The sequence below is a fragment of the Schistocerca americana genome, chromosome 3 (assembly GCF_021461395.2).
Source record: "Schistocerca americana isolate TAMUIC-IGC-003095 chromosome 3, iqSchAmer2.1, whole genome shotgun sequence".
NCBI lineage: Eukaryota > Metazoa > Arthropoda > Insecta > Orthoptera > Acrididae > Schistocerca > Schistocerca americana.
The window spans coordinates 234,434,510-234,461,717 of record NC_060121.1 but is presented as its reverse complement, the minus strand read 5'-3'; positions in this window follow the sequence as shown (position 1 = coordinate 234,461,717).

The window sequence follows — 27,208 nt, the reverse complement described above, 5'->3', positions numbered from 1 at the left end:
CCTGATGGCGATGTCATCTTTCAGCAGTATAATTGTCCATGTCTTGGAGTCAGAACCATGCTATAGCGGTTTGAGGAGCATTACAGTAAACTCACGTTCACGTCCCGGCGACCAATTTGCCTGATATAAACCCTATGGAACCCAAGTGGGTCGCTATCAGGTGCCATCATCGCATACACAAATCAGTGGCCCGTTACTTATGCAAAATACTTCATTTCTGCACAGACACCTAATTAATGCCACACACATCGACAAACCTACCAATCATCTGTTTGATCTCTGATATGCAGAATCAGGAATGTATTTTGTTCCAAAGATGGACAAACAAGCTATTAAGGAAGTGGTCCTAATGTTTTGGCTCATCAGTGTAGGCTGCCTTGCGAAGTCAATTGATTTGGCAGGCTGATACCATTTCCACACAACATGCCTGTCATGGAGGGCAGCCTGTACTCCTGGGACTGTAAAAACACGTTTTACCATATCTCCACTTCTACTGGAGCTAGGAGGCTATAAACCTCACATTGCTGATACACATGATGCCTGTTTTTTCTGTGTCTAATTTTGATGAAATCGTTCAGGGTGTTTGGGAGGAAATCGCAGACATACAGACCTACACACACTCTGATTTATATAAATGGAGAATTTGTTTTCGGTTCAGCCCTTTAGTATCACGAGATACTTTTTCAGTTCGTCTTCTTTCTTCCGAATAACTCTGAATTCTTTCATTCTTCCTGTTTCTGGCTCTATGATATAAATTTTTATTCTATTGTCATTCCACCCACACTCTTCCATTTTATCCTATATAGATGGACCTCTGCATAAGTTTCTCCCCTAATTCCAGTTGGTTTTCAGCTGTACACTTTTGTTAAATAGTTGTACACGCTTTCTTTTTTTTTTTTTTTTTTTTTTTTTTGCTTAGTCAACATAATATCGTCCATCTTTATGATTTACCTCAAAAAATCTGAATATCCAGATTCCTCTCAAAATATATCTCTGCTTTCATTCCAATCATACTCAGGCTTTCTTTTCTATGGTTCGCCTCTACACACCATGGTCCACCTTACAGTGTGTGACACTTCCTAATTGATCTCATTGAATCTTCTCTACCTTTTCTTTTATACTGCTAGGTAAGAGTAAGCAATTTTTAGCTTATCTCAAGAAAACAATACCTTTATAGTAGCTTCATTTCGAGAGTAACTTACTTGAGTAGAATCTTCATATCGCTTACTTAGAGTTGGTGCTAGGATTGATGAAAAACTTTCACTAGCAAGAGAATTCTAGTTACATTTGATATGAATTTTTACAAGATCTTTTATTTCAGATGATCAATAAAATTTTCTCCGTACACAACTAGTTGTCTGGAGTAAAGAGTGGCAGCAAATATAAATTGTGAACTTGTGCACATTACTGGTATTTAAACCTTTAAGGTAGAGAGAAAATCTATTTCTCGAAATTAGACGTGAGTACAAAATATTCTGCCACATGCTGCTTTTTGTTATATCTCTGCAGAAAGACCGTGGCACACACTGAATCCAGAAATTAAACTAGCAAGAATTAGATAAATCACTGTTTCTGGTAACAGTCTGTATAAAATGTATTTCTAAATCTTAAATAACGAATAGCATACTTGTGTTTCAAGACTCATCCGATATCAGCTTCCACATAACTTACACTTAGGACTAAAAATGTATTTGTGTAAGGGTATGCTATTTAAAGGCATGTACAGAGACCTAGTGTACATTTTGCAGTTGCGTTTGGAATCAAATTTTCAATTAATTTTCACAGATTTTCAGTGTTCCCCAAACCGGGACTACGAGTAGCACGAGAGAGACCCCTCCCAGAAATCACATGGAGCAGATACTTAACACGTGGTGCCAAAGTTTCGATCCTTAAATTAAATTAACCCCAATTTCCTATACTGATTCATGTAGAAGATATAACATTGTCAAAACAGTTCAAGCTCTGTGAAACAAGCTATGTTTTTAACAATTTCTACATTGCACTTTCCTTTATGACTTATTGTTGACAAAATCTGATGATGCCCGTCCGCCGTAAAGTGTTATTACAGTTAATGTGGAAAACAAATGTGCAACCCAGACCATTGTTTTGTTGTACACAGGCGAAGGCCTAAAATTTGGAGATTTCAATAACAACACAAGCCATAGAACGCCAGCATTTGCCGTGTCTGATACGAATTGCTCACTTCCCTTTTGAAGTGGATAGTTCTGATACAGACAAGCGCTGACTGTCTGGTATTCCGTGTGTGGGCGCATGTGTATCTACGAGACCACATAGGTAGCAATCAAATACCGAAGCGAAAGCCAGTCCGGAATGGAAACGGTGCGTACCGGTATTCGCATCGCTCTCCACGTCGCGCCGCCGCGACTAACCCGGCGCGTGTTCGCTATTGGACGCTGCGACTCAGACCGTGATTGGTTCAGTCCCTGTTAGTGCGCCGCGGATGTACCGCCGAGTCTGGGAACTAACCGCCGGCGCTAACACAGATTCGGAGGGCTAAGTCCCCAATAACAGACGGACGTAATTCTCGCTGCAGTACAGGGCAATCAAGCTAAACTCCGGACACGATAGCGCGGCTGCCAGCCTGAGCAGCCGTGAAATCCTCGCCGAGGCCGATTCGAAACCGGAAATCGATACAGCGAGGGGTGGCGACGCGCTTAACTGAAATCCCGAACGCGCGAGCGGTCTGTGCCAGGATTAGGCGCTCCACGTTTGTGCTCGCTGCCGCTGCCGCCGCGTCCAATTCGAGTCACTCGACTCGTGTTCCGTGCGGGCAACTTTCGGCAAAGCAGCGCAGCGCGGGGTTGCATACATGCCAGGGACACAGCATCATGACTGCAAGTTCTCCTGTGAGCGAAATAACGGAAAACGGGCCATACTGCGTTACGGCCCAGATGTACCCTCTTTTTTTTTATTCCCACGGAAGTATTAAATTAAAACCGAAGATGGTCCATGATAAACGAATCTGTTTCTGAGCGACGGAAAATGTGTAACACAGTGGGAAATTTATTTCATTAATCAGTGTTATTAAATCGTTTCATTTTGCTAGCTGCCAAATAACATCTGAGCACAATAGAATACGAGGGAACTGAGTATCTGAAAAAATTATATGGATGTGTCGGAGGTCACCACAGAATACTATAAGACTACCTCCACAGCCACCGGTGTATTTTGAGAGCAGACACTTAGTATAATGTTGTCATTGGTTCGATCATTACTTTATATTTAAACTGGATTGGCGACCTTTCATTGCGCCAGTCTGCGGCAATATTTGTTTCCTTTCTTCGTATGCTTAAATTTAAAAAAAAAAACCAGGTGCAGCGATTGTACCTACAAAAGGAAAATATGTCGACTGTTTATACCATAACGTGTTTATATTTCACCTAGTTAGAGTCAACAGTCTTTCAGTATGTGTTTGTAACATTTTAAGTTTTTTTGTAGTGACATAAATCTTAAATGAAACCTCCCTGTTGGTGTGCACAGGGTATAATAGTGGTTTATTCCTTGCAATTTCAACATTCAGTTCGCTTTCTTGTGGGGCTCCAAAGAACGGAGGAATAATATCAACACTCAGTCAGATGAATATCTAGCACCCCCGCAGTGTATTTTGTGCTAGTACAAATAGTTCTTCCAGGTAATTCTTAATAAGGCTCCTCAAAAAGTGATGGTTCGACCAAGGTGAATTATACAGCTGCAGTTAAATGCCATTTGTGAGGAGATTACTTTTCATGGAGTTAAAATAAATTAAACGTCGTGTGTCTAGGGCCTCCCGACTGGTAGACCGTTCGCCGGGTGCGAGTCTTTAGATTTGTCGCCACTTCGGCGACTTGCGCGTCGATGGGGATTAAATGCTAATGATTAGGACAACACAACATCCAGTCCCTGAGCGGAGAAAATCTCCAACCCATCCAGGAATCGAACCCGGGCTCCTAGAACTGACATTCTGTCGCGCTGACCACTTTTCTTTTCTTTTGTTAATCTCACTTTCTTCGTTTGCGCTCGTTGTATCTGCTCGGGGCGGACGTCGCAAGACACCCGTTTCAGTTCGTCGTTGATCAACTAACTGAGGTTTTTTTTACAGAGGGCAGCTAACCCTCTGACCGAACACGCTGAGTTACCGTACCGGCACTCAGCTACCGGGGGCGGACTTAGGTGGACTTACGGAACCGTCATACATGATCCAAGAGAGGTAGAAGTCGATAGATTATTTATACGTAACGATTCTGCGAGTTCTCTGTTGTCTATTTCAAGAGCAGCTACGGAAATACTGTTTAGCGCAAGGTAGCCTAGTACATCATACCAATCCAAAGATCTCCATAAATGAATACTTTTTCTGGTCCGCGTCATTACAAGCGACAATGAGCGCGCTGATTAGCTTGTCAAAAACATGCAACAACTCACGCTCACTGTAATACCTCTTACACTGAGCGGTTACTATAGAAAGCGTGCATTTAAGGCTAAGGAGCAATGGTCATCATTGATGTAATGAGAACATTAGCTGCAAAGAACATTGAGGCTGGGCTATACGAGAGAACGTACCTCAGTTCCTATAGTTGCTTATGTAGAAGTAGCTAGTAGCAGTAAATGAAGGACGGCCATATGACTGATAACAAAACGAGACACCTATTAAATTTAATATTCTGTCCAAGTTGCGATTATCGTGAAGCTGTCGGAGAAATCCTGCATTTTTATTTGACTGTGTAAAATAAAAAAAATACAATCGGAGAAAATACTACACGGAGGACTCAAAATTTTGGATCACCTTCACTCCGACTAGTTCTAAGTCTTTTGAGCTATCAAAAATATAAATTCATTAAGCGTGATTATAGGTATCTCGATGGATTTTTTATGTTTGTATTTATCCTCTCATTGGTTCCATAAAATTTGAAAAGCGTACCTCTGAAATTCAAAATTTTCAATATCTTAAAATTTATGGAAACAAAGTGTACCACCGTTAATTTCAAGAATTTCACTACGTTTGTTTCCTATGTATAAAGTAAAAAAATTTGATTTTCCCTCATATTTCTGAATATTGTATGGGTTTTTGCTAGAATCAATTTATAATAAAATAAATAAATAACGAAAATAATATATTCGCATTATCCCTCGTCCTACATTTCACATATGACATATAACCTTAGTAAGCAGTATAGAGAAGTAAGGGAAAATGTGGAAAAGGTGTTATAGTTCAGGAATAACAGGTAAAAACTTTAAGGTTTTCCGGTGACATTGTACTGTAATCATAATTTAGGAGATTTTTATTGACACTGTAGAAAATATAGAAACACAAGGCGATACTCATCCTACGATGTACTTTAAAAAAATGTTGAAGAAAAGGTAATGCACATTTATATCGTATTTAGGCTTAGAAAAATTCCTTAATAATGTTTATTGGAATCTCTCTTAGGAATTTCGAAGCTATAAGGGTTGGTTAAAGAAAACATAGAGTTATCTACAATTTATTCAAAACTAGACTGCAGTTGGAGAATATGAGATGGAAGCAGTAATTAACAAAGGTGTAAGACAATGTGGTAGCCAATACCCAAATGTTATTCCTAAGTTACCTAACAGAAGCTTATTCAGACTAATTGTCGTTTCCCTACTGACACGGAAAGCAGCACTGCTGAATAATAAGGGCTATGTTACTGGAACACTTCATCTCAGTTCACCAAAGGAAACTGCATTTCAAAATTCATTTTTCTTAGCTACTTACTTGTCTTTTCGTCAGACATTGAAACTCATGACATTCACGACATATTCGAGAGCAGCGTACAATGCAGTGGCGAGATGCCATTAAAATATTCATTTACGTAATGAAAATAACTGATCATCTATTCTTAAACAGACCGAGCGGGGTGGCGCAGTGGTTGGCACACAGGACTCACATTCGGGGGACGGCGGTTCAAATCCCATTCCGGCCATCCTGATCTAGGTTATCCGTGATTTCCTTAAATCGCTTCAGGCAAATGCCGGGATGGTTCCTTTGAACCCCAGATCAACTATACCTATACTATACCTAGATAGCACCTTCTCTATTCCTGCTCAACAAGCATAACGGTGATACTCGCTACCCCAGAACAGATCAGTGTTTACTATAGAGCCAGGAGTCGTAATGCTATCTCTCCAGGCTGCTTGGAATGGAAAAGGTCTAATTGTAACTGACTGATATGCACAGTCGGCTCCCACCACTGCAGCACTGCAACAGTGTTCACTATAGAGCCAGGAGTCGTAATGCTATCTCTCCAGGCTGCTTGGAATGGAAAAGGTCTAATTGTAACTGACTGATATGCACAGTCGGCTCCCACCACTGCAGCACTGCAACAGTGTTCATCTTACGAATGCAGTGCAGGGCGGGACAAAGCTACAGAGACTTGAAACTACTTTGAAATGGCTTGGTTCAAATGGCTCTGAGCACTATGGGACTTAACATCTGTGGTCATCAGTCCTCTAGAACTTAGAACTACTTCAACCTAACTAACCTAAGGACATCACACACATCCATGCCCGAGGCAGGATTCGAACCTGCGACCGTAGCGGTCACGCGGTTCCAGACTGAAGCGCCTAGAACCGCATGGCCACACCGGCCGGCGAACTACTTTGAACTTTCTACGAGTAATCATTCCGCAACACCCACTAAAAAGCGTACACCGATCATTTTGCAAACGAAGGCACGCGGAACTTGGACTTACTTATGCTTGATTCCAATGGAACCGACCACATCCTTGGCATTCCCGTGAGGACATACCTCGTTGTGAAATAAATCTGTACACAAACATGATGGCAGAGAGGACGCCAGTACTGTAATCTATTATTACGGTGTACATTGAGGTAACGAAAGACATGGGATACTTCCTAATATAACGTCGGACCTCCTTTTTCCCGGCGTAGTGCCGCAACTCGACGAGGCATGGACTCAACAAGCCGTTGGAAGTCCCCTACAAGCACACAGGGATGGCCAAACTATTCGCTTGAATTGCCCAGAACGTTCTCCAAATCAATCACGAACAATTGTGACCCGGAGACATGACAGCGCAGTTTGGGAACATGAAGCACATGAATTGCTGTGAATGGTCTCTAAGTAGCCGAAAATAACCATTTCCAGTCAATAATCTGTTCAGTTGGGTCAGTGGACCCAGTCCACCATGCAAACACAGGCCGCGCTGTAATGAAGCCACCACCACTCATCTGGCAAGGTGACGCTCTGAAGTCGTCTAGGGTCCAACCGATATGGTAAGGAGCCCAGAAGAGGCGCTCCAGGCGATGTCGTACTGTTAGCAAAAGCACTCGGGTCGGTTGTCTGCCGCCATAGTCCATTGACGCCAAATTTGGCCGCGCTGTCCTAACAGATACGTTCGCCGTACATCCACATTGATTTCTGCGGCTATTTCAAGAGCGTTGTTTGTCTGTGAGCCATGACAACTCTATGCAAATACCGCTGCTCTCGGTCGTCAAGTGAAGGCCATCGGCCACTGCACTTCCGAGGTGAGAGGTAATGCCAGGAATGTGGTACTATCGGCACACACTTAACACTGTAGATCTCGGAATATAGAATACTCTAACGATTTCTGAAGTGTAATGTCCCGTGCATCTAGCTCAAAACACCATCCCGCGTTCAGAGCCTGTTAATTCCCATCACGCGACGACAGTCATATCGGAAACTTTCTGACATGAATTACCTGAGTACAAAATGACAGCTCCGGCAATCTTCTGCATTATATATCTTGTGCACGCGATACTACCGCCAGCTGTACATGTGCATATCGCTGTCCCATGACCTTTTTACCTCAGCGTGTTTTGATAAATATGAAAACACACGTTTAAAAATCTGAAAGCACATTCGTGACGAAAGTACTTCCCGACAGCTTATCAGGTCACACCTTGCCCTAATCTCACCCAATCTTTTGGTTACAACCTTGTCGCAGTTGTTGAAGATCTTGTTGGTTCCCTTTTTATGACAGAATTGATCTTCTTTGTAGACTGTTGCTAACCTCGTAAACAGTTATACCAAAGTCTAATTCTCAGTTAACTCCTACTCACAAGGGAACCTCCCCATCGCACCCCCCTCAGATTTAGTTATAAGTTGGCACAGTGGATAGGCCTTGAAAAACTGAACACAGATCAGTTGAGAAAACAGGAAGAAGTTGTGTAGAACTGTGAAAAAATAAGCAAAATATACAAACTGAGTAGTTCAAGGGAAGATAAGCAACAATAAGGACGCTAGGAACGCAGGAGCGCCGTGGTCTCGTGGTAAAGTGAGTAACTGTGGAACGCAAGGTCATAGGTTCAAATCTTCCATCAAGTGTAAATTTTAATTTTTTATTTTCAGTTTATGTGACAAACTCTTATGTTTTCATCACTTTTTTGGGAGTGATTATCACATCCACAAGAAAACCTAAATCGGGCAAGGTAGAAGAATCTTTTTACCCATTCGTCAAGTGTACAAGTTAGGTGGGTCGACAACATATTCCTGTCATGTGACGCACATGTCGTCACCAGTGTCGTATAGAATATATCAGACGTGTTTTCCTGTGGAGGAATCGGTTGACCTATGACCTTACGATCAAAAGTTTTCGGTTCCCATTGGAGAGGCATGTCCTTTCGTCTACTAATCGCACGGTTTTGCAGTGCGGTCGCAAAACACAGACACTAAACTTATTACAGTGAACAGAGATGTCAATGAACGAACGGACAGATAATAAGTATGCAAAAATAAAGAAAGTAAAATTATCAGTCGAGGGAAGACTTGAACCAAGTATCTCTCGTTCAGTAGCTGCTCACGCTACCACGGGACCACGGGGCTTCTAAGCGCACTTCGTCCATGATGTTGCTTATGTGGCCCATGGACTACTCAGTTTGTATAATTTGCTTATTTTTTCACAGTTCCACACAACTTCTTCCTGTTTTCTCAATTGATCTGTGTTCAGTGTGTCAAGGCCTATCCACTGTGCCAACTCATAACTAAATCTGAGGGGGGTGCGATGGGGAGGTTCCCTTGTCAGTATATTGTTACTGCTCGCAACTGCTCTCGAACTGCACTTTGTTTTCCATTTAATCTCGTCGTAGGCACCACACATTGATTCTAGTTTACAAATACCATTTATTTTTTTTCACTTGTATATAAAGCCGCAATAATTCCGCACATAGCCTCCCCCTCCCCCCCGGTCACTCTACTTAACCAAATTTCTAAATCTCCATACTTAGCTCACTCCTGATGATACTATGAACGGTTTTAAGGCCGATGTACTTCCGTTCCGTTCCGCAGAGGCTGAGATCGATACATGAAATTATTCGCCAGGGTTTCGTTCTTGTCTGCAGAGGACATCTTCAAAGGTGAAGCACAGAAAACTGCGTTGAAACCAGAAGGGGCCACAATTTTAGACAAGCATAATGAGAGATATAGAGGACATCATAATTCACCATTCGATATGGAATCCACTCGATTTTCTCTGACAGGTGGTATTATTGGTAACCGTTACTAATCAATAGTTAGAATTCCACTCTTTAGGCAAAGTCGTAGTCGTATTTCATTTTCTTTAACCTTCATTTCCTTTCTCTCAAAAATATTAAGGTCCAAGAAAATTCCGTTCTCTCTCTTTACAAGCGCTGGTGACAATATGTTGGCATAGCTAAATACGAATGAGAGTGTCCGCACGTTCGAACACCGCAGGTATCACAGCTGTGTGTGGCGAGCAGGCACGCAGGAAATTGGACAGGCTTGCGCAACTTTGTTGCGATGACGACGGACGCCTGCCCAACGGCTCAATGTTCTTTTGTTCACTGGCAGGTCCCCGCAGACATTCTACAAGCGCATATGAATATCTGCGACGCTCTGGTTTTTCTCCAAAAGAAACTGAATGATGGCCCTTTGCTTCAAACACATCTCCGTTACAGACGCTATTTTGAAGGCTTCGAATAGCGCCGCCACCTATTCAAACTTCATAAAACTATAGCGAGTCAAACAGGAATATTCCACTATATCCCACAACAAATTCCGCATTTTTTTAAAACAAAATTGTCCGAGAAGAATAATGTGTTGCATTACTTATTGAACGCCGCTCGTAGCTACGTTTCTGAAATTTAATTCCATACCCTCCCCACTGCGAAATATGTTCCTAGACAAGACTCAGCAGTGTGTACGAAGAGACAGTTACTCTTGTGTAACGGTGACTGGGTGCTAATACATATCTTCATGTTTCTAATATTCAGTGATGGGCCAAAACATGACGACCATTGCCCACTGCGAATTTTAATGCTTCCTGAAGGTGCTCCGGGCACCTTATGCGGTAAGGAAAGTGGAGCGGAAACGAATGGTGAATAATTCTAGCGACGGTATGGCCGAAAATACGGAAATCCACTAATATAAGCGCCTTCGATGAAAGACATATTGTTGTGCTGAGCGCTTAGGAACGAGCACCTCAGAAATGGAGAAGCTAATCGGACCTTCGTGTGCTACTGCCGTAAGCATCTATGGAAATTGCTTGAAGAATCGTTGAAACCACAAGTAGACGACAGTGTATAGTACGTCCCCCATCTTATTACTGAACATGGGGGTAGAAGGCTTCCCTGCTCTGTGAAGCTGGATAATGTAGCAGATCTGGTGGCACAGTGCTATCCTGCTGCAGGCACAACTGTTTCGGAGCACACAGCCCAGTGCACCTATTTCAACATGGGGCTTCACAACAGACGACACATTCATGTCTCTATTGTGATAAAACTGGTCATGGTGAGATAAATGTACCAACCGATCCTGGCTCATATGAGGTGTTCGATCTCCAAATTGAAGACTCAACCCAGAAGTATGCTACCATATAGCTATCTGAAAATGTATAAACGTCAGTATATACCGGGTGATCAAAAAGTCAGTACAAATTTGAAAACTTAATAAACCTCGGAATAATGTAGATAGAGAGTTAAAAATTGACACACATGCTTGGAATGACATGGGGTTTTATTAGAACCAAAATAAAAAAAAAAAGGTATTGCTATACGCGTGAAAGATCTCTTGCGCGCGTCGTTTGGTGATGATCGTGTGCTCAGCCGTCACTTTCGTCATGCTTGGCCTCCCTGGTCTCCAGACCTCAGTCCGTGCGATTATTGGCTTTGGGGTTACCCGAAGTCGCAAGTGCATTGTGATCGACCGACATCTCTAGGGATGCTTAAAGACAACATCCGACGCCAATGCCTCACCATAACTCCGGACATGCTTTACAGTGCTGTTCACAACATTATTCCTCGACTACAGCTATTGTTGAGGAATGATGGTGGACAAGTTGAGCATTTCCTGTAAAGAACATCGTCTATGCTTCGTCTTACATTGCTATGCTAATTATTGCTATTCTGATCAGATGAAGCGCCATCTGTCGGACATTTTTTGAACGTTTGTATTTTTATGGTTCTAATAAAACCCCCTGTCATGCCAAGCATGTGTGTCAATTTGTACCTCTCTATTTACATTATTCCGTGATTTATTCAGTTTTCAAATTTATACTGACTTTTTGATCACCCAGTATATAGACACTTAATGTAATTAATATGATATTTATGAACTTATTAAAAAGATATACATTGATAAACAATTATTTCTACTTTATTTTTTAAATGTTTGTTTCAAAGATGAGTTTGGACGAATAGATACATATATGATAGTATCGTCTTTGCCACATGTTGTTGTAGGTAATTCTTTGTTCTTGTTTAGTAAGAGTTTGGAGCACGAGTGGAGATTGCAAAATTTCACTGTACTGAGAAGTGAAACTGCTAAAAATACGTCTACTCAGTTGCATAAACTCCACCAATTCTTATATTATTTAAGAAAATGAAGCCGAGCATCCTCTAGACCAGCATATGAAGTCACATTTTCGAATCTAGGATGGACTTCCGACAACTACGAAGAAGAACAGTAACAGATGAGTACTACAAAAGCTGTTCATTTAAATTCTACCGCTGGTAGATCTCCTTGCAGTGTATTACTATCTCAGCATGGTATGTGCCGTGAAATTGTGACTAGCCGCCCAAATTTAAACTTACTCCAGAATTAATGAATAGACTTTGGGTTATAAGAGGCTGGTGACGGTCAGACGACATTGGCACAACGAAATTGTCAGTTCCGATTTCAGTGGGCAGGGGACCATCGAAACTGGATCTTGGATCATTGGAAATATGTCACCTTGTCGTATGACAAATTTACTGTTACAGCAGGTCAGTGGTTGTATCTGGAAACACCGTCATACAGACGAACGAGTGCCCGTAAGATAAAAAACGCCAGGCACACAGACGGGAAAGATAGTACTGTACTATGTCGGACATTCGCCACGGCCTCCGCAGGACATGTGGTGGAAGTAACCCAAAGTACAATTATGAGCCAAAGTGGTCCCAACGTTAATGACTCCATCATCTATGAAAATGTCGTTGCCGGATGGTAAGCTGAGGAGCGGATACGATGAACCAGTTCTCTTCCCGAACGGTCGCTAATTTGAATCGGCAGGGGTAATGACAACATTTAGTCAACATAAATCGATAGAGTCTATATAGTTTTTGCTCCAGTGGCGTGCGCTGATCCCGGATGGCAGTGCTTGCTTAGCTCAGCACGCAGCAGCGGGAGACGGTCACCAGTGCATTGACGGCAAGCCGAATAGGCAGCAGCAGTGAACTAGCAACGTCAGCGCCTTGGTAGGCGCGGAGATGCGTCACGGCTGCAGGCGGCAGCCTGCAGTAGCAGCAGCACCAAACCCCAGAGTAGACCGGCAACGCCGTTAGGGGCAAACGCGGCGGACAGTGGACCGGGTGCAAGAGGCACTCAAGAGTGGACAACGTACCAAGGTCTCTCGGATGCCCCCTGGAGTTGATGTCTCAGCCAGCTGAGAGGCACTAGTCCATCTCGCGGCAGCATCAAGGCTAGCCAACCCCGTAATCCTGCAACTAGCAGAGACAGCGTCTAGTTGTAGTTGTGACTGGCTCAGCATTTTCCCAAAGCAAGCTGCAGAATGTGATAAGCAGACAGGTGGTGCAAATGACTGCGGATTAAGGATAGTAGTGGCATAACACAGCCATTAAAGCCGTGGACAGCATACTTTACTCTTTCGTGCTTGTTGTCTTCTTCAGTGGCCATTGTATTTTCCAGCAGGAAAACTGTCCGTGTCACAAGGCCAGAATCTAACTATACTGGTTTGAGGAGCGTGATAGTGACCTCATGTTGATGGCTACCATATGTACAAGATCTGGTGCCGATGGAAATTATGTGGGCGCCAACTGCGCCCCATATTAACCATTGGCCACTACTTTACGCAGATTGCTTAACTGTTTCGAAGACGCCTGGTGCCAAATACCTCCGGAAACGCACAAAGGACTTGTGAAATCGATTCCACTCCTAACTGTTGCCAAATTTCGTTCCAAATGATAACCAACACACTATTAAAAAGGTTGAGATAATGTTTTGCCTCATCGCTGTATGATTGGACAAAACCCGGGACAGACTAAACTATTGATTCCGAGTAATAAGCTACAACGCTCTAGTTACCGTCACCTTTTGATTTCCAGAAACCTATTAACATTTGATAAATTCCGAAGAGGCCTTGAGGTTTAGCGAAGTAGTTCACAGTACTGTTACAGTGTTTCAGACTGTATTATGTGGTTAAAGAAGTAATTTTGAATAACTTAATAGTTAAGATTTTAAACAATGTAGTCAAGCTTTCTTTGAAGTGTACCAAATCGCATATCAAAAATAAAGCCATTTCTGTATATTTCGTGTGTGCGACGATAATTGTGAATTTTCAAATTTATTCTTAAATACATTCATTTCAGATGTGCTGTAAGACTACCTACAGTCGATTTGAAACACAGCGTTTGACCGTATTTACAGTTTTGTTACTCTGGTGTCTTACGGAACAATATCCCTAGAAATAATTAGATTTTAATTTTTGATGTGACAACGACACTTAATTACATGCATTGCTGTATGTAAAATACATTTATTTAACGTTCTTGTACAATGGCTGTCCGAAAACTAAGGTCCAATTAATCACGAAATGGAAACTACAGTGAAAACCCGATGAAGCTTTGCATAGATGTGTTGAGGGGTGTCAATAGTATGCCTGTCGATCGGATCATGTCGCTCTTTTCAGTGAGCATATCGTGAGCTCTTAAGGATTTTCCGCCAAGTATGAGTGCCTGTGAGAGTGCCCTGATTTCATGCAGCCCACACAATGCAGCCGTCATGTATTTCCTTCTTCATCACAATTCTCGGCTGCACAATGCGGGGACGATGGGGACTCTCCTAGAAAGTTTACGGTGTGAAGTGTCTGATCACCCGCCATACAACCTGAATTTTACTCCCTCTGATTTTTACCTCTGCCCACATGAAATGGATATAAGACAACATTTTGACACAGACAAGAAACTGCAGATCAGCGTAGAGAATTGGCATGAAATATAGGCGGCTGCCCTCTATGACGAGGGTACTGAGAAGTTGGTACAACCCTACGAGAGTTGTCTCAGTCGGAGCGGCGGCTGTATATAGAAGTAGATTGAAGGTGTAGAAAACTGTTGCGAATAAGACATTTTTTATTTTGACTGTTGTTTCCATTTCACAACCACCGGTCCTTACTTTCGGAATAGCTCTCATATATCCCATTTTCATAATACGTGAGTACAGGACTGCACTCAAGAACGAGCAACACACTTGGAGCTGTGAACGTGACACGGATTTCAAATCGGAAAGGTGGTACGACTTGCGCAGTGGAAAGTTTCTTCACTCGCCTCTCTGAGCTTGTTAACTGATACCAAAGGAACAAATACGTGAGACGTGCAAGTTACATCCTGCCTGGGCAGAACTATTAATGAAGAACGGTGACGTACTGGAAAGGCTACCAATAAGGTTCCGAAGGATCGAATAAGTTGCAGGCGCACCGCCAACACCCTGACCTCTGTGAAATGGGTTGCGAGGGTGAGATCTGAAGCTGCATATTACACTACCAGGATACGAATGGTATTGATTTGTCTGCAGTTACTGAAACTTTAACAGTAAGAAGACAAGCATTGTAGTACTATATCAATGATTTTGACATTTCTATCCAGAAAAACCCCCCATAAACCATGGACCTTGCCGTTGGTGGGGAGGCTTGCGTGCCTCAACGATACAGATGGCCGTACCGTAGGTCCAACCACAACGGAGGGGTATCTGTTGAGAGGGCAGACAAACGTATGGTTCCTGAAGAGGGGCAGCAGCCTTTTCAGTAGTTGCAGGGGCAACAGTCTGGATGATTGACTGATCTGGCCTTGTAACACTAACCAAAGTAGCCTTGCTGTTCTGGTACTGCGACCGGCTGAAAGCATGGGGAAACTACAGCCGTAATTTTTCCCGAGGGCATGCAGCTTTACTGTATGATTAAATGATGATGGCGTCCTCTTGGGTAAAATATTCCGGAGGTAAAATAGTCCCCCATTCGGATCCCCGGGCGGAGACTATTCAAGATGACGTTGTTATCAGGAGAAAGAAAACTGGTGTTATACGCATTGGAGCGTGGAATGTCAGATCCCTTAAACGAGCAGGTAGGTTAGAAAATTTAAAAAGGGAAATGGATAGGTTAAAGTTAGATATAGTGGGAATTAGTGAAGTTCGGTGGGAGGAGGAACAAGACTTCTGGTCAGGTGAATACAGGGTTATAAATACAAAATCAAATAGGGGTAATGCAGCAGTAGGTTTAATAATGAATAAAAAAATAGGTGTACGGGTAAGCTACTACAAACAGCACAGTGAACGCATTACGGTGGCCAAGATAGACACGAAGCCCACGCCTACTACAGTAGTACAAGTTTATATGCCAACTAGCTCTGCAGATGACAAGGAAATTTATGAAATGTATGATGAAATAAAAGAAATTATTCAGGTAGTGAAGGGAGACGAAAATTTAATAGTCATGGGTGACTGGAATTCGTCAGTAGGAAAAGGGAGAGAAGGAAACATAGTAGGTGAATATGGATTGGGGCTAAGAAATGAAAGAGGAAGCCGCCTGATAGAATTTTGCGCAGAGCATAACTTAATCATAGCTAATACTTGGTTTAAGAATCATCAAAGAAGGTTGTATACATGGAAGAACCCTGGAGATACTAAAAGGTATCAGATAGATTATATAATAGTAAGACAGAGATTTAGGAACCAGGTTTTAAATTGTAAGACATTTCCAGGGGCAGATGTGGACTCTGACTACAATCTATTGGATATGATCTGTAGATTAAAACTGAAGAAACTGGAAAAAGGTGGGAATTTAAGGAGATGGGACCTGGATAAACTGAAAGAACCAGAGATTGTACAGAGTTTCAGGCAGAGCATAAGGGAACAATTGACAGGAATGGGGGAAAGAAATACAGTAAAATAAGAATGGCTACCTTTGAGGGATGAAATAGTGAAGGCAGGAGAGGATCAAATAGGTAAAAAGACGAGGGCTAGTAGAAACCCTTGGGTAACAGAAGAAGTATTGAATTTAATTTATGAAAGGAGAAAATATAAAAATGCAGTAAATGAAGCAGGCAAAAAGGAATACAAACGTCTCAAAAATGATATCGACAGGAAGTGCAAAATGGCTAAGCAGGGATGGCTAGAGAACAAATGTAAGGATGTAGAGGCTTATCTCACTAGGGGTAAGGTAGATACTGCCTACAGGAAAATCAAAGAGACCTTTGAAGAAAGGAGAACCACTTACATGAATATCAAGAGTTTTGATGGAAACCCAGTTCTAAGCAAAGAAGGGAAAGCAGAAAGGTGGAAGGAGTATATAGAGTGCCTATACAAGGGCGATGTACTTGAGGACAGTATTATGGAAATGGAAGAGGATGTAGATGAAGAAGAAATGGAAGATATAATATTGCGTGAAGAGTTTGACAGAGTACTGAAAGACCTGAGTCGGAACAAGGCCCCTGGAGTAGACAACATTCCATTAGAACTACTGACAACCTTAGGAGAGCCAGTCCTGACAAAACTCTACCACCTGGTGAGCAAGATGTATGAGACAGGCGAAGTACCCTCAGACTTCAAGAAGAATATAATAATTCCAATCCCAAAGAAAGCAGGTGTTGACAGATGTGAAAATTACCGAACTATCAGTTTAATAAGTCACAGCTGCAAAATACTAACGCGAATTCTTTACAGACGAATGGAAAAACTGGTAGAAGCCGACCTCGGGGAAGATCAGTTTGGATTCCGTAGAAATGTTGGAACACGTGAGGCAATACTGACCCTACGACTTATCTTAGAAGAAAGATTAAAGAAAGGCAAACCTACGTTTCTAGCATTTGTAGACTTAGAGAAAGCTTTTGATAAGATTGATTGGAATACTCTCTTTCAAATTCAGAAGGTGGCAGGGATAAAATACAGAGAGCGAAAGGCTATTTACAATTTGTACAGAAAGCAGATGGCAGTTATAAGAGTCGAGGGGTATGAAAGGGAAGCAGTGGTTGGGAAGGGAGTCAGACATGGTTGTAGCCTATCCCCGATGTTATTCAATCTGTATATTGAGCAAGCAATAAAGGGAACAAAAGAAAAGTTCGGAGTAAGTATTAAAATCCATGGAGAAGAAATAAAAACTTTGAGGTTCGCCGATGACATTTTAATTCTGTCAGAGACAGCAAAGGACTTGGAAGAGCAGTTGAACGGAATGGACAGTGTCTAGAAAGGAGGGTATAAGATGAACATCAACAAAAGCAAAACGAGGATAATGGAATGTAGTCGAATTAAATCGGGTGATGCTGAGGGAATTAGATTAGAAAATGACACACTTAAAGTAGTAAAGGAGTTTTGCTATTTGGGGAGCAAAATAACTGATGATAGTCGAAGTAGAGAGGATATAAAATGTAGACTGGCAAGGAATGCGTTTCTTAAGAAGAGAAATTTGTTAACATCGAGTATCGATTTTAGTGTCAGGAAGTCGTTTCTCGAAGTATTTGTATGGAGTGTAGCCATGTATGGAAGTGAAACGTGGACGATAAATAGCTTAGACAAGAAGAGAATAGAAGCTTTCGATATGTGGTGCTACAGAAGAATGCTGAAGATTAGATGGGTTGATCACATAACTAATGAGGAGGTATTGAACAGAATTGGGGAGAAGAGGAGTTTGTGGCACAACTTGACTAGAAGAAGGGATCGGTTGGTAGGACATGTTCTGAGACATCGAGGGATCACCAATTTAGTATTGGAGGGCAGCGTGGAGGGTAAAAATTGCAGAGGGAGACTAAGAGATGAATACACTAAGCAGATTCAGAAGGATGTAGGCTGCGGTAGGTACTGGGAGATGAAGAAGCTTGCACAGGATAGAGTAGCATGGAGAGCTGCATCAAACCAGTCTCAGGACTGAAGACCACAACAACAACAACATCCAGAAAAAGAGGTTACTGGGTAAAAATCACTTTCCTGTTGTTGAATCCCATACTATAAGGGATTTACTAGTTTCCATCGTGGAATGTATTATTTGTTTGATAGTTATGACTCAATAATGGTGTTATTTTAATAACTATGTTAACTATCCCCATTCGCAGCCACGAATACACGAAATGTTATGCATATCAGCTGTCGCTAATGAATGAAGTACATTATTTACAGATCTAAGGAACTCATATATGTTTGTTTCAACTTCATGCTTGGCCAGCTGTTTACATTGTGATCATTACAGCTTTTTATCAAGAAGAGGAAAATTATTCGGTTGGCATCTGTTCCATATCCTTATTAAAGTGGTCACTCATTTCTTTATCTGACAAAGGAAGCTTTCACCTAACGGGTCGCAGACGTAGTACATACAGCGAAACAATATATAGTGTTCTAATATGATACTTTTCTCGAAAATTTTAGAGAAATCGAGGTTTTTCATTGTACAAATCTAAGGCCCGGCTAAAGCAACATATCAAAATCTGCAAGTACTGCTTTCGAATAACGTCTCTTTTTTCCTGTTCTTCCACTAAATACTTGTATCTCTACAACAAATCATATTTCTTTCTAAAGCAATAACAATAATTACGGTAATCACTGAGGTACATCCATGCTGAGGTGTTAACGAGATGTAATAAGAAATCGTGATGAAACGAACATTTACTTACCGATATATTCATTCGCATGTTAAAAGTTGGTCTCGGTGAAGATATTACACTTACAATTCGTCGCCGTTGTTGGCAGATAGACAGCGTTTTCAATGGTGTCCATCATAAAACCATAAGAGATGTAATGTAAACTTGCGTCAAACACATTTTAGGAATGTCATTTTTTGCCCCCCCCCCTTCTTTTTCTTACTAATAATTACAGAGAAAAACACACCCCAGCAACATTTAAAAATATAGCCGTTAATAAATAATTTTTGGATTCAGAACATGCGTACTTCAGTGTAGGTACAAATACAGGAGGTGTCACCTATGCCAACGAGTGAAACGTAATGTAATCATCACGATATAAAAAAAAAAATTTCTTTGGCTCTGCAACAACTTAGAAACATTATATAATCGTTTAAGGAGCTTTCTTGACTTGGCTATAGTAAAGCATACGTTACAAGAGAGACACAGTGGTGTCACAACTGCTTATTCGACTTCGACTGTTTCTCATCATGAATGTACCGAAACAGTTATCAACGTTATTATTGCTCCTTTCGGAAGAAATATAGTGATAAGAGAAACTGTTTGGATTGACTCGTGGACAATAGATTCTAAGGACGAAGTTAGAACACAGTACGGGCGGACTTCTGCTCAGCCGCCTTAGCTGTATGCGCTAAATCCGCTGCCCGACGGCTGGCGCTCTCGAACGGTATTCAGCAAACTCGTAAAATGACGAGTGTCGATTTACTGTAAACGCTTGATAAGCGCATCGCACTCCAGTAGCGTCCGTTTCGTGAGGGAGGTTATATAACTGCGTGAAATACGAGTTAAATCGGCGACTCGTTGGATGTACGCCTCTTTTGTGAGCTGCGCCGCTGTAAAATTATGAGCACTGTGGAACGTTTGTTGCAACTGACGGTCCTCAGATTTCACCCCGCTTCAGTAGGCAACCCAAGTGCCCGTCACAATCCGCAGGCTGCCTATACGGCAGGCGCACCGAGCTGCGTGCGGATTAGCAGGCCTGGAGCTGCCCGCACCGCTAACTCAGGCTTTCCGCGCAGCGGGAGGCGCCGGTGGTGGTTTAAATCGGCTGGAAATACGACCACGTGGCCGACACGCTCCCCCCCCCCACCCCCACCCCCTCCGACCTCTGCCTCTGGAGAACCTGCGCGACTCTCTGCTGTTCATGCCCGATAATACCACCAGCACACACGTACCCACTGGCAGCAAGGAGTAGGCTTGTTTAATGTACAGGGTGGGGAAAATAAAACTGGCCTAGAAAGTATTTCATCCATCTTAGCATGAGCAACACAGCTTACATCATCGCACTTAGGACAGATGACGTTAGGTGGGTTGTCCATCTTAAGGTGCACGAAATATTGTCGAGGTCTGTTTTACTGTACAACAAGGGTACAAATGCTGTACAACTAGGGTAGCGCTTTCCAAAACCATGGTTTGGTAGTTTTGGTGCAGTACTTAAATGAAGCAGTAAATGACAAGGTTACCGGCAGTATTTGCAACTCTGGTAGAGAAAGAAACATAAACGGACTTGGTTTGCAGATTTGCACGTAATTAGAACCGCATATCATTCAGTGTTAATCCATTCTGTATTTCATACCATTAAAGAATATAAATTGTATTTTATAAGAAATAAGAATTTCGGCGCTTCCTTGTAACCAAAACAATTACTATCGATGCAGGTACAGTTTTTACATGCACAAACATAAAAAAATTCTGTGTAATTGTTGTTATTTTGTTCTGATCGGAACGTTCTTCATCGTGACCAAAGGCAAGAGCTTCATGTTATTGTTAATAAATGTGAAATTTGTGTGCGAAAAAACCAAACATGTTTTATGTTAGTTTGACAAAGTATTGAAGCGATGTTTGATGTTTTTTTTTTTTTTTTTGATAAATTTTTCCTTTTTTGACGAAATTACTTTTTCTGGGCGCTGTGTAACAATCTTTATTGTTTCTTTTACTTTTACTTCACTATCCCTCCATTTCACGTTACAAACCAGTATTTTCGAATAAAGTCTGAATTAAACATTGACATTTTCAGTTTTTCTATTAATAAAGTTCATTTGGTTTATTTCCACTCGGCTTCTAGACGGTTCGCTGCTTCCAGTTTCTAGCAGAATCTAGTAGACACTGACCGCACACGTTGATAAAGGCATCGATATGGGGTAAAGCTCGATAGGTATGCAATACACCTGACGTAAAGGTTAACGTGCGTACGACTTTAACTGACCATAGCTACTAGGAAAATTACGGTAATCTACGCTTGCTTATAATTTAAGGTAACCTACTGTAGTTCCACAACTCTGTGTACAACCAAATTCAAGATCATCGTCAGCCACATGACACACGCTTGTAAGCTTCCCTTCCCTCCCCCTACATTTAAATTGTTGTTATTAGCCGCAAATGAAACTAAAGGCAAACGGAAATTATTTAGTTTTCGGGTGAAGAACTCAGATACGACCAAGCAAAGTAAGTTTAAGAGCTCCGATTGTCGGCTTAGTGTCAATCCCATTTCCATGTTTGAGTTTTTCAGTGGTAACTGATTAATAGTAAATGTACACTCATGTAAAGACACGTGGTCCATTTTAGGGTGCTTGTATGTTAAATATGTGATTTTGTATTCGTTTCTGAGCAATGTAACAATGTATACTAGACATTTGTCTCATTTAGAATTCTTGCAAACTTATTTTTCGCACCTCTTATTTTTATTAAAATCTTTACATGTTTTCAGTAGAAAATTACATTTCGTTGTCGCTACATCTTAAGCAGAGATAGAATAAACTTACTTCAGCAGTAATGGCAAATTTTGATTTATAATGAAATTTTCAACTAGCTGTATAATTTCTTATTGCGGTGGAGCTTCAAGGCATGTGCTTCCAATGACGGAGGCATCGATATCCTGCTGTCACATTAGCTCAGATCTTTTCAGTTGTTTAGGTTTTGTAGGATATAGAGTGAAAACGTATTTGCAGTGACCATTTCCACGAACATGGGGTAGTAAACAAACAAATTTCTATAGTTACTATGTGCATGAGATATGTTGTAATGATTATAGTTCCAGTTTTGTCTTGGTTTACCTTATGTTAGACTCCCTCATAATTCTTCCGTTTCGCTACGAGAATGTTAGATTGCATTTGTTCACTTCTGGCTAATTTTTCACCGTAAAGTTTCGGAACACTGGAAACCAGGATCATAGTCTTTTATGAACACACATGTTAAGGGTTTAGAATACTGACAGGCTTTCAACTTCTTATGCATACCTTATCCTCTGCATACTCTAACATTCTCCTGCTCGTCACAGTTGCACTGCTTACTCATCTTAGACATCTATTTCACATAAATGGTCAGCACTGTTATCTATAATTCTGTTCCACGCCAAATGCCGCCTTCCTCCACTCGGACTGCAGCATCCTAGCTCCTGCGATATACACTCGACTGCCTCGAAAACGCATTCGAGTTCGAACTGTAAAACTCGAATTGTCAATTCGACAATGCTCAACGAGCCTACCAAAGAACGTGGCCTCTGTTACACATGATACGCTTAGACACTGCTATATTAAGGCCTCCTTCAGAGTTCAGTCATACGAAAGAACGTTATTCCTCACTTTCTCAGACACCATCGCAACGCCATCCAACAGACAGTCGGCTCAGACTTTTCTTATGTCGTACAGGGCGATGTGACGTAGTGTCTAAGACGCTGAAGGAGCACTGGAGGGTACAGTGATATTAATCTCCATATGGCAAGCCGGATGTAGTTTTCCTGTGGTTTCCAAAAATACTCAGAGCCAATTCCAGATGGTATTTTTGACAAGGACATGACCGATGTTTTCCCAGTTCCTTCCCAGTCCAAGCGTGAGGTTAGATCCATGATCACTTAGTTCTGGAAAGTACATTAAACTTTTATTTTGCCAGCCGTCTTCTGAAAGGCTTGATGCTGTCATCCACAACTACTTCTCCATTTTCCATTTCCAAACTCTTCATTCCCCAAAATTCTTTCCATTTTACGTCACTGGTTCCTGATACATCCAGATAGGGCCTTTACATTTCGCCTTTCAGTTTTTGTCACTTCTCTAGTACAAAAAGATTTTCTTCTTCTTACGTTCCCGAATCCTGCAAAGAATTTTCTATCATTCATCCATTCATGTGGCTAGAAGAGGCGAGCAGCCAATTCTATTTCACTTTCCTTACACTATTAGTTACTGCTTCCACTAAAATTTTACTCGTTGTTCAAGAAAGCTAAATACACATCTGACTAACTCCTTCGCTTAAATAGCTGAAGACGAATGTGCATAAGCAGAAGCACAAATTCAAGGGAGAGTAACTCTTCTGCATTCTCTCTCTCTCTCTCTCTCTCTCTCTCTCTCTCTCTGTGTGTGTGTGTGTGTGTGTGTGTGTGTGTGTGTGTGTGTGTGTGTGAATATGACCATTGTTCTAAGACTGATTTGCACGTCTAACTGTACCGGAATACATTAAAATAACAGCTCAATAGATTACGGTTGATTGGTGAGTTAGGAATGAAATAAAAGAACAATGAGTCACTCACCCTGAAAATACATTGAAACATCAAGAAGCTACACTGCGTATCAGATAAGTTTGAGTCCACACACGTTTATATAAATCTGAATATCTTTCGAAACATTTTTAAACACTTTGCTGAATCTTAAAAGACATACAACATTTGTCCCTTCATAGTGGACAGATCTGCAAGTGACATAAACTCTGTCCTGTGACTTGTATGGAAAGTACACACCTTGCTTGCTATCTGTGACCCACATTTCCTTTTACAAAACTCCTCGGTATGAGAAATGCAATGACGATCATTCCGTGACGTGACTCGTACATAATCGACAACGTTGTGTGCTCACCAAGATCTAAGAAAATGATAGTGAAATTACCACCACTCAATACTTTGAACCGATAATGGGTATTATAAAGTTTCTAGGCCATAGCACTCACGATTTTGGCACAGAAAACAATTCTTTGCCATTGCTCAACGTGTCTATTTTTATTTTCTTGGTCTTTTTTTTAACACAGGTACAATCTGAGGTAGTATACTTACACTAACGGAAATGGGAGCTTTTATACCAAGTAGCGCGAGTCCCAAAAATGGTTCAAATGGCTCTGAGCGCTATGGGACTGCTGAGGTCATCAGTCCCCTAGAACTTAGAACTACTTAAACCTAACTAACCTAAGGACATTACACACATCCATGCCCGAGGCAGGACTCGAACCTGCGACCGTAGCGGTCGCGCGGTTCCAGACTGTAGCGCCTAGAACCGCTCGCCCACTCCGGCCGGCCGCGAGTCCCATATTTATCAAACTTTGCGGAGATTTTCATCACGTAAGAGGTATTAAATAATTAAACTTTCTTTGCATTGGATACTGATATGAATCATTAACATCTGGTACGAGTTTCGACCCCAAATGGCACGAATACATTCTTGTATTCGTTGTGACCTGGAAGTAAACAGTATCCAGATGTCATTCTGAGGAATTTCATACCACACCTGAAACACTATTGTGTCCTTTCATGAAGACAGCAGGCAGGCGGTTAGTATGAAAGTGTGCATCTTCGCATCGCCTTCTAGACATGCACCATCAGTCACAAATCAGGGAACTGAGCAGCCCAAACAAGTATTCGTACATTCCTCAAGGCGTTTGTGGTGTGAACTGCAGTGTGTGGCCTTGTATTGTACTACACTAACACCACTCAATGTGCCAGTTGATTATGGCTTTTCATCATGCAAGGTTCTGTTTTGTGTGGTATGGTGTTAATAGCAAACGTCACATGGAAATTGAGCCCTCAAACCAGCTTCGAGTAATCTGCTCCAGCAGTCCGTTGAGACACTCTGCCTGTAACCTTATCGCGGATTTCAGCTGTTGCCATCCATCTATTCGTCAGAGCTGAAAAGTCCTAGCATTTCTTCGTAGTGTAATTTTGAAAGAACCCATGCATACTCTCACACTCTCATTGCCGCACAGTTGTCCTGAGCCCATCGCATCACCTCTCATTCTACACTCACTCCACTATAGTCAGCTGTCTGCAGTCTGTCCGTATGATACTCACATGCCATGGGTCCCCGCTTCCTCGAAATCTGAAATACGGCGATAAGCGATCTGTGCACGTCCTCTTTACATGCTGCGTCACCAAATCCACCTGACGACATCCAATAACACTACTCGTACCCATTAGCCGTAATTTACTCACATCATTCCTCATTTGTAGGAATGCCTTTTTTCCTGTACTGAAAATAAACTCGCCTAAGGATGAAACTTCAATCAACATATGCGAAAGCCATGGGAATCCTGGAGTATCAAGCCGATAACAGATTCCCTGGCGAAAAACTTCCGTCTTATATCAGTGTAATCCAACACATACCGTCGACTGTTATAACAGCAGGATATTTTCTGTACATAACCTGTCGCTGCCTGCATTTCATCCGTGCTACCTTCATAATTTCAAAGATGTATTCCAATAAACATTATCAAATGGTTTCTCGAAATATGTAAATGTCATAAGCACAGATTTGTCTTTCCCCAATCTTTGTTCTAAGATAAGTTGGCTCGCGCGTTACACATTTATCTGAAACACAAACGGGTCTCCTCCAAGTTCATATAATACCAGCCTGTCCAGTCTTCTGTAAATAATTTATGTCAGTATTTTTGGAAATATAGCTTAATAAACAGCTCTGTACGATTCATATGGGTTTCATCTCCATTATTACTATATGAAAATGAAGAAATTCTTCCACGCTGTACACGGACGGTTCTATTCTTTGCAAAAGGGTGTTGCTTTTGTCGCATTACCACAGAAATGACTATCAACAGAGGTACGATACCGAGGATTTCTTGCTAGGAAGGACAGAGCACGTTATCTTGGATGAAAATTCATCGACAGAATTAGAAATAAGTTCCGGTGTGCCGCAGGGAAGAGTGCTGGGATCACTGCTGTTTGATGTTGTATGTTAATGATGTGTCAATCAATGTTAGGGCTGACCTTAGATTTTTTTCCAGGTGATGTAGTTATTGACAATGATGTACTAGCATTTCACCCACAACCTTGCCTGCATACCCATATGGCATACATATTATTGCATACGTCTCCCCTTCCCCCTCACTCTGTTCGTCATGCCCCCATCTTGCCCATTATCTCCATATATCATCTCCTCGCCCTCTCTTTGTCCACATCCTCTTCCACCTCTCTCTGTTCCTTCCTCCTCCCTCCTCTCTGTCTGTCAATCTCCACTTACCCTCTTTTGCTGTCCACCACATGCTCCCCTCTTACTGTTTCTTCCTATTCTCCACCGTCTCTCTGCTCATCCATGCACATCCACATGTACAGCCCCAGCAATACATTCCAGTGCTACCTACATAACAATCCTGTCAATCAGGGCACACTAGATGTCATAGATTACCAAATTTTATAATCTGTGTCCATTTTTATATGTCTTTATGCTAATTTGAAAAACTTACACAAATATGTGGGTGCAGAGTTTTGCAGCTTGCTTTAAATGTTCAGAAACGCAGATTTCTGCTCTTCACAGAACAGAGAAAAGTAATAACATGTAACTGCAATATCACAATCAATTGATTCGCACAATGGACCGGATGTAACAACTTGTAGTGGCCTGACTAGGAATTTTCACGTAGGCTGAATACTACAGAATGCAGGCCTCAGGTAACTGGCAGGAGTCTGGGAAAATGCAAACAGTCTGCATAGGTGACTGCTTTCAGATCCCTTGCGCATCCCATCTTAGTATATTGATTAACTGCATGGAACTCGTACCAAATACGATTGACATGGAATATTGCACACATGCAAATAAGCGTGGCATGTACGATCACATATTTTTTTAATGTAGAGCATCAAGGATATAGTTGCGATGATGACAGACGCCTCGCCTAAGGTTTCACCGTGCTTTTGTTCACTGCCAGGTATCCCCAGACAGTCTGCAAGTCCCTATGAATATCTGCGATTCTCTGGCTTCCCGTCAAAAGAAATTCAATGACAGCTCTCTGCTTGGGAGGGACGACCCTTACAGAGGCCATTTTGAATGCTGCGTATAGTGCCGCCATCATGCAAAGATCAGCACATTCCTCAAACTGGGGA